General features: G+C 43.5%; 1 long non-coding RNA gene across 1 annotated transcript; it reads left to right on the top strand.

The window, feature by feature from the left end:
- The first annotated feature begins 7,044 nt into the window (after positions 1 to 7,044).
- LOC134158201 (uncharacterized) lies at positions 7,045 to 8,272 on the top strand. Its single transcript, XR_009962644.1, has 2 exons — positions 7,045 to 7,121; positions 8,128 to 8,272. It is a non-coding gene; the product is annotated as an uncharacterized LOC134158201 (long non-coding RNA).
- The last annotated feature ends 1,348 nt before the right edge of the window (positions 8,273 to 9,620 follow it).

Here is a 9,620-nt window from a genome sequence, read left to right as displayed (position 1 = left end):
CATTGCTAGCATTTATTTTTAAAAGCATAGCAAAAGGCTTTATTTGAAGCTTTAGGGTGGGTTGTTCGGTTTTTCGTCTCTCCTGAAGAAACAATTATTTCTGGGATCACTGCTGTGTTCCAGCTTTAGCCTCCCATGAACATTCATTTACCTATATTATGTACATGTTATTTTAGCAGATACCTTCACAGTGTTAAATTAGGCGTATCTGTGGATAATCAGTACTCTCTTTTCCCATTCTAATATTTTAGCTATTAAAATAGATAAGAAACTAAATAGCAACAATAATAACTGTATACACAACACACACTTTATAGCTGTTATGGATTTTAGCGGCAGAGTATATGCTTTAAATTGTAGTGTATAAATGATGATTTAATTGGGACTTGGGAAACCAACAAAATACTCATTGTCTGAGGGTACTTACAGCGTGTTGTATATAACCACTGTAATTTTCCATCCTGTTTTCAGACTGAAGGTAAAAGACCCTTTTGCTACTGGGGTAATTTATTTGGTCAAGTGGTGGGGAAAAACCCTTTTCTCCAGTTTAGAGGAGGTTGTTTTGCAACCTGAATTTGAAATCCCATACTGGGAAAGCATCATCTGGACAGAAACCCAAAACATCCAGGAATTAGAAGACCAAGTCCTCTGATATCTCCCACACATGCACTTTTGACTGAGAGGCAGCAGGGGCTGCCCAAATTAGAGGCTCCATTCAACATTTGCTTTGGGGTTTTTGGGCTCCTTAAAGCTCTTCTGCATTTTGAGCCTGGTTCATTCATCTGTGCACAGGGATTTGGACCATGACCACCTTTTATCCCCCAAAGATCTTCTGATAGCAACACAGAATTAAACTGAAGCAGTGACCACCACCCTGCAGCAGATGTTGCTCCACTGCAGCTGGTAGTGCAGGAGGCCACACACAGCACTGGAGCATCAGTCCCATCCCACCTCACCCTCAGCCCTCTTTACTCGTGGGGACTTACAGACACAGGATGATGGGTTACACCTCGCCTGCATGGTCCAGCTCAAACACACACTCAATAGCACAGCTCAGCTACTTGGCATCAGAGCACTGGTGTTCAGAGCTGTAGTCTCTCCTCTTGCTCCTGCAATTGCACACCCAGTATTAGTTACCTGCTTTTAAGCACACAGATGTGTGGTTACCCGAGTTAAGCAGACATCCATGCAGCTCGCTGCATTTTTTAGGGATGTGTTTTATTGCCTAGCACTGCAGTTCACTGACAAGTTTCAGCTCAACTCCAGAGCAAATGAGCCGTCAGATAAGCCAGACCTGGCCAGAGCTGCAGTACTGGGCCACCAAAGCTATCTTGCAACAGGAGATGAAAAGTGCAAAGCTCCTGGTGCTGCTGGGATGTCCTCTGTCCTCGTGCTGTCACCCTCCAGGGTAACTATATATAAAGTGCGTATTAAAAAACTCATGAGGAAGAGGAGCCACAGCCTAAGAGCAGCTGAAAAGGTCTTTGGAGATGCTCCTTTGGGGGTTCAGAAACTTGCTCCCAGCCCAGGTTTCTGGGCAAGCTCCAGCCTTCCCTATTGCAAACCAAGAGCTGCACTACCAGGAAAAGTAAAGCTGAACTGGCTGTGTGTTGTGGAGAGCTCATAGTATTTTAGTTGGTGTTTGCAAAGCCATTTTAACTGGGATATGTTCTGCTCCGTGTGGTGGCCAAATGTGTGCCGAGTCAGATTCAGGCTCATCTGTTCTCGTGTCACAGGCATATTTTCCAGGTATTGAGCAGTGCTTTCCAAAGACGTACTAACTTGAAGAACCATTTAAATATTAATTTTCCAGTTCAACTTGCATGCTGGGAAGTACTCTTCCAAGTACTCCAGGGTATAATTAGTTTCACAAAAAGCATCTTCCCACGAGGCACTTTGCTAGCGCTGTCCACATTTCCCTTCCACATCTCCCCTCCTCTCCAGCCTCTTAAAGCTTCACTGAATTGCTGCACACAGCCTCCCGCAAAGGGTTATCATCTTATGTTTAACAGGGGGGAAAAAGGCAACGTAAGAGATTTACTGCAAATGGAAGCCATTACTGAAACAGTTATCAAATGAAAGAACAATATAATAATGTCTAGTCATAAAGATATGAGGAGTTGCCTGTCAGAAGCAAACACCCAAGTTGTAAAATTAGCCTGGGCAGCTGCTGCAAGCTTTTGGCAGGCAGGACAAGACCCTTGAAACACATTAAAAACACCCACGTTTTGCAGCTATACAGGCTGCAAATCAAGCACCCAAACTGGGGCTAGTCAGAGGGAGATGCATCAGCATCCCAGCCATGGAAGGTTCATGTGAAGCAGAGATGGGGCGGGGGGAGGGTGTCAGCTCAGCACTATCCCAAACATCCCCAGAGTTTTAGTCAGGCTTTGGATGCATCCCAAAGCTAAACCCATTATCTCCAGCACAGTTGTCGCTCACTGAGGCTGCCAACCCCAACTTTTAGGTTAAATATTAACTAAATAATAGTATACAGTGTTGAATTTTGTCTGCTCCTTGACTTACAAGGTCATGTCACACAGGCTATGAAACTACTGCTAGAAGACTGTGATTCCCAGTCCAGTGTATTGGCACAGACAGTTTTCCTCATCTCTCCTATTTCTGCCCTTCTGCCAAGAGTTGGGGCAGAAAACCCTTTCAAGCTTAACCAAATGACTATTAACCTTTCCAAGAAATAAACCCATAGCCAAGTGGATACCAGTGTCTATCACAAGGGAGGAAAATATTATATTAGCAGAGGGATCTTTGACTTCTACCTGAGAGCCAACATCTCCTATCGAGGACTGCCTAGCCTCTCAGACCACAAACACCATACCCCAGTAACAGCACGTCAGCTCTTTCCCCCAAAAAAATCACTTACTTTCAGCAGCACAGGCAGTTCTCACACCTTCTTTCCCACTAGACACATGCATTCCATGTGTCAAGGAAACCCTAGGACCCAGCTCCAAGTTTCCATTTCAAGAATCTGTGCTCCTCCTGCAGCCTTTTATAGCTGGAGCTTATCATCATTAGGCCCCAGGTGCAATAGTCCTAGGTGTCTTTTAACCTTCCCCGCCAGTCTCAGAAGGGCTAGTGATACCAGTGCAGCTACTGGTGCTGTTTCTATTTTGTGTATGCAGTGCCACTTGTTTTGGTGTTTGGATGTGAAAATGTTTGCCACTGTAAAACAGTTTCAGAAATGGAAAAACATTTGATTGGGAGCCTTCCTAATGTTGGATGATAACTGAGCCTAGCTTGAATGCAGATAAAATCCCATCACAGCCTTACCAGCAATACCTGCTTTTAAACAGTCTGCTGACTTTAGCCATAGCTTTAGAGCTTGAGAAGGAGCTGAAGCCCCTGGGGTGTCCGCAGGAATATCTGCTTTTCTGAAACACACCAGAATAAGGCATTTGATGTAAGCCAAGGATCCACCCCCCCCCCCCCCCCCCCCCAAGCTGCTGTTTGAAATTGTCTTTTGGAGGCAGAGCACAAGGGTTATTTCAGAGGGAGCCATGATATCCCCAGAGACAGAAAGGCATGGAGGAAGGTTTCTCTTAACGTGAAATTTTGGCTCAACCGTCCAAATTACAGAAAGACAGCATCGCCTGACAGCTGCAGGTGAGAACCTTCTGCTTTCATCAGTAAAGAATATAAATAAGAGCCACATTTTTATTGTAGACAAAATCAAGGAACCACAGTCCATGGTCAAGTTTTTCTTCCTAACAGGATTGTCCATTGAAGAAGGGAAAGATGGAAAACTAAGGGTTTCTCTTTAAAGGCAGGTTGCAGCTTGTGGCTATGTCAGACCAGTGAGTTTCCTCCTGATTTGGGGAACACAAAGAATCATAAAACCTTTTCCACTGTGGAGGTGTGACTCTGATTTTTGCCTGTGCACCACCATGTGTTGGCACCGTGCTGGACATGTGCAATGCAGCTGCGGGCAGAACGCTTCCCAGTCCATGGGTGCCCACATCCCAGTAAGCTGGTGGTGTGCCTATGTGCTGGGGAGGCCAACAGATGACTCCAACAAGTCTGCTCCACTGCTGAACTAGTCAAGCCTCCCACAATCTGTGGGTCTTAAAACCTACCTGAAAGTCCTCAGAGGCTTCTGTTAACTGGGACGGTCTCTGATAGCAGCTGCTTGTGAGAAGTGATGAAAGAGGTGCAGAAGTTCCACTGTTTTCTGACTGGTCTATCACCCCCGAGCAGGGAGAAGTGCTAACAGCGGATGAGTTTGCATGGGATTAACCTGCTTCTCAGCTCTGATGGTGAAAGAAGATGGTGCTTTAGTAGAAAAATTAGAAAGGAAAATGGTTATTCAATTTTACTACAAAACCCCAAGGCATGATGAGGAGTAGGATGTAAAAATGTTAGAGAAAATTAAACTGGCAATAGGGAAGGGCAGAGTGTTAATAACAGCAGCCTTAATCATCCTAACTTACAATGGGTGCACCCTGTAATAATTTTCATGTATCATCCAAGTGATCACAACAGGTTTGACCTACTGCTTCTTAACTAAACTGCTGTAATTATTAACATGCATGTATTATCAGGAGCTGACAGGAGCAACATCTCAAGTCTGTTATTGTGGAGCAAAACATGTGGGGACAAATCTCACCCTTGGTAATTTTTTGTGCATGGGTGATGGACCAGGTAGAGGGTGTACAAGAAGATGATGCACACAGCATCTATACACACTGGGAGTGCACAGGCAGGGGGCATATATGAATCTTCACATCCTTTAGAGTGACTGAAGAGATCAAACACACATTGTTTCTGTTCCAGACAGATTACTTTTCTGATTACTTTTCCCCATCCATCCCTCTGCATGGTTTTTGATGACAGTGTATGAACAGGGTGGATAATCCAACCTCAGCTCCATGGGGAGAGCTGGTCACAGTGGTATTCACCAGCTTTGCCTCCTGCTGACTATGTATTTTTTAATCCTGTCTTTTCAGTGCCTGGAGGAAGAGGACTGACTCCCTCTGCTCCTTGCTTCTGCACAGCAGAGAGCACGGATTAGCCCTGAGTGAGGCATCTTGAGAGCTGCAACCATCTGGTTGTCATTAGTTTGATTTGATGGAAACGGACAAATGTAACAATTAGTATAGCAAAACCTCCTAATTTAAGAAAAAAATAAATAGAAAAAAGATGATGGTGATTGAGGCTGGATGGGTTTTTAATTTTGTGCATGAATGAAAGAACACGTTAATTAAAATCCAGAGTTTATTGGTTAGGCTTGTTTTGTAGCAAGCTGCTCCAAGGTCCCTGAACCTGCCTGACAGCTCATGTCTTTGTCACACAGCTCTTGAAATCCTCCACACTGGATTTCCCCCTACATTCCTCTCCTTCATCCCTCCACTCATCTCTGCTCCTGTATCTCCTTCCTGACAGCCCACAGCCCCTCACTGGAGGGTGGGTTGTTGCCTGCAATGGGAGCAGTGTGGGGACAGTAAGGTACAGGGAAGACCCTGGTGGGGGTATTTCAGGAATGTTATACTGAAGTGCCAGTGTTTCAGCTACAAGTGTTGTGAAAGCAAGAGGCATTCAGCCTTTGACATTAACCATCACTGGAGATGTCTGTGTTAGCAATTTAACAAGCTCAATAGGTAGTCTAGAAGAAGCTTCAAATGGCAACTAAATATACTACATGATAATGACTACAATTCCTGAAATGCAGAAAAAATGCCAGCAACAAATTTATTCCCTGATGGCAGAGGATGCTTTGACCCAGTCTGGGAAACCACAGGATGGCAAAAGCTTTGGATGTGATGGTCCCATCACTGCATGGCAGATGATAGTGCCACCAGCTTGCTGGGTCTCAGGGTGACCACCACTAGAGCAAGGCAGGCATAGCATCACTGCTGTAATAGTTCTTCCTCTGAAATATTTTTGTTCTGAATAAGTACTTGGCTTTAGGAAAGCTGGCTGACCAGCAGGTAGCCCGGTAAGCTGGAAAAGGGCACATCAGTCCTAGCCAAACCCTGTGTGTTTCCAGGAGTCACGACTGGAAAGAACAGTCTTGTTTTGTGAGTAAGTAATCGCTTGTAGGAAAGCTGTTTTCAGCATGGTCACATTAGAGAACTCACAGAGTCTGAAAATCCAGCACTCGTAAGAATACCACTGTGACAAGTTCAATACAATTATGGGAGGAAATGGTGGTTTTGGTGTGTGTTGGCCTCACATTTATGTCTGCCCTGGTTCTGCTTGGCAAAATGCATATTCAGAGCTGATATGGTGCATGTTTGGGCATAAGTCACCCAAAAGCCTAACTGGAGGTATGCCCAAATGCTGCATTTTAACCTTTTCCCCCTCCTCCAGATTAGCTTTAGGAATTAAATACTTCAGCTTTTCCTTCTGAAACTACATTTTTTTTTATCCATTTTATAATAAGACCTACAAAAATAGTTTTAAAAGGCCTCATGCAAAGAGGATTAAAGAACCTGAAAATGAAACCACTTTATGTTTTTTCTCCTCTATTCTCCTTTGGTTCAGCCAGTGAACCAAATAAACCCCCCCATTATTCATACAGCTGAAACGAGTTGTATCAGCGTTCAAGAATTAAATGCAATTAAATATGTGTACGCAGCCTAACAGCAAGGTGATTTCTCTGTGAGCTGTCTGGTTGTGTATTAAGAGCTGCTGTTGGTGGGCTTGTTGCTGAGTTACGTTATTTCCCCTGAGATCAAAACAAATCAACATTTCCCTGCTCAGTGTTTCTGAAGATGATTTTTCAGTAACAGCTGAACAGCAGGATCTGGAAGCGAACTGGTTTATAGACAGAATATTAAAGTGGAGGAAAAGATCAAAGACTACGTGAACTCAAGGAGAGGAGATGGGAGAAATCACTATTTTTTTAACCTAATTTGGGCTTTAATAATGCAGTGTGTGATTTCTCACAGGTCAGAAATCTCATGCAACTGCATCGGTGCCCTTGCAAATCACCAACCCTGATGTGATTTGATAAAACCAGACCATAATGGTGATGGGACAAAAGAAGTGCTGGTGTTTCAGAAATAAGAGGACCCACCTCTAAGCATGCCACATTTCCTGTTCTGTAGGAAAAAAAAAACACAAGAAAAATACAACTGCAGGCTCTCAGGGTGGGATACCATGCAGTGAGTACAGCACTCCCATCTAGGAAATAACCAGGACATTATATTGCTGGTTTTATTTTAACTACGCACGCTTCCATGCGAGGTCAACATCTTAAGATTACTTTTTCTGCGCACTGTTCTGGGAGCTCTTTTGCTGTTTCTTTCCTCTGTCAATCTGCAGCTTTTCTCTCCTGACAGCTGCCGGCTTTGCTAAATGAAGGACAGATATTTCAGTGAAAGATGCTTTTCTTTATTGGGGGCAAAAAGCAGGTGGGGGATGTAATTGTCTTCATCACCTGCAGGCAGATACATTGCAATTTTTATTTGTTTTTTTCAAGGAGATGATGAAAAGTCTGTTTTGCTCATCGGGGTTTAGTGGAAGAAATTGAGCTGGTTTGTGGCAGAGGCATGAGAAACTGCATGAATAAAAACCCCCACAGTGTTCAACTGGACTGATACCCAGAGGAGATATCCCTCCTTGCTCAGGATGGTCTCCCATCACTTACACTACCCAATCCCCATAAGGGATGTGCCCCCAGGTTTGTACAGGGCTGCAGGAGGCAATGGAGCAGGTTCTTCACTGGTACAGACAGTGAGGTCCCTCTCAGTTTTTAGGGTGATCACTGCTCACACTGTACAAATAACAGCCCTATTTAACTGCATTAGGAGCAGAACAGGTCTTAGGGTCAGTAAAAGCCTGGGGATGCTGTGCTGACAACACAAGCCTGATACATGATTTAATAAAAAGTGGTCATATGCATGAATTTTGCCATCTTTAATGCTCCTACTTGCAAATCTCTGTGTCAGAATTGATGTGAGACGCAAACATCCTTTAATTTGATCTAATAAGCAATAAAATCCAGCTGGCTCAGCTGGCACCAGCACCCTCCAGCCAGAGCAGCTGTACTGCTTTACACCTATGGAGATTTTGGCCAAAGCTTTGCTATAGCTGAGCTCCAGTCAGTAAATCTAACATTGATTTTCAATCCTCCAAGTAACACAAAAAGGATTATTTTTTTCCTTGCAGGCAAGCAGAAGATCATTACCACCAGCACATCTTTTCTTAGCATCAAACTGGGCTAATCGACCTGTGTGGTAAAGAACATGCTTCCACAGAAATGAGTATTTGTTCTGCTTTGCTTTGTTTTTAATAAAAATAAAATAACAATTTATATAGCTCTTTAATAAATTATTACTTGCATTTAGACCATCATAGTAGGAGAGAGACAAACCAAAAGAACACCCAATGAAGGGCAGCAAATGTCCTAAATAGGTATAAAAACACCCATGGCAGTTCAGGATTTCTCCTCCCAAATCAGGGGGCTACTGTTTTTGATCCCCCCAGCATCACCACTCTGTATCCTTTGCATCTCTGTTGCCAAGTCATTTCTGCATGAGCATGGCAAAGATTTTGAGACAATACTTCTTAGTCTACAAAGGGGTAAATCTCGTTTTATATACATATATAAGGAAGAAGTTCTTTACTGTGAGGGTGGTAAGGCACTGGAACAGGCTACTGAAGGAAGTTGTGAATGCTCCATCTCTGACAGGCTCAAGACCAGGCCTTCAGCAACCTGGTCTAGTGGAAGGTGTCCCTGCCCATGGTAGGGGGTTGGAACTAGATGATCTTAATGTCCTTTCTATAGAATTACAATCAGTTCTGTGATTCTATGAAAAACTGACCAGGGGGAAGCATGGATTTGAAAGAGCATACCAAAAACTGTTAGAGAAAGAGAAAAGGAAACGGGATGGGATGCCAGTCAAAGCGCTTTCAGGTATTACATACTCATAGCTGTAGTTGTGTTTAAAAACAGTGGGCCACTAGCAGCCTGCAACAAGCAGCAGATGGCTATGCTGTAGGAACCATCCGTTCCCTTTGAAAGCAGTGGTGCCTGTTTGTAAGAATAAAATTACCCATTTGGCATAGGTGAGTGTGCTGACAAAAGGAGTGAAATTAGAAGAGAGAAAAAAAACCACATTCAATGGAAATCATAGAATCATAGAATAGTTAGGGTTGGAAATGTATCCTCATATGTAGAAATGCCATTGATTTGCATCTATCTTGGACCTAGCATGGGACTTGATAGGAAAAGGTCCATCACTGGTGTTTTCCTTGAATGAAAGAGGCTGCATTTCAAGCTACTTTGCCCCTATATGTGCATCCCACCTGGGAACACATGGAAAATGAGTTACCTGCCATTCCTTGTTTCTGTACCTTAAACATTCTAAGGCTTAAAAATGACCAAGATCCAGTACAATGGCAGGAAATACCAGATAAGGGCATCATCATCTCCAGACTTGTGCTTTTTCTGATATTATAAACCATTGTGTTTAGTTAAAGACTCTCCTCAAGCTCACAGTGTGAGCCTATTTTTAGATGGTGGGGGAAGGAGAAGCTCCTGTAGCAATCTTGTGCATCTCTTTCACTTCCCTCAAGATCTCCTCACAAGTGTTTATCCTACTGCATGTTGAAGCAGTCTATTTTTGATCTTTTCTGATAGTGGGGTCTTATTAATTTAA

This window comes from Pezoporus occidentalis, unplaced genomic scaffold (genome assembly GCF_034315485.1).
Source record: "Pezoporus occidentalis ecotype Australia unplaced genomic scaffold, CSIRO_AGI_Poc_V1 ctg10, whole genome shotgun sequence".
NCBI lineage: Eukaryota > Metazoa > Chordata > Aves > Psittaciformes > Psittacidae > Pezoporus > Pezoporus occidentalis.
This window is presented reverse-complemented; position numbering and strand designations above follow the sequence as displayed.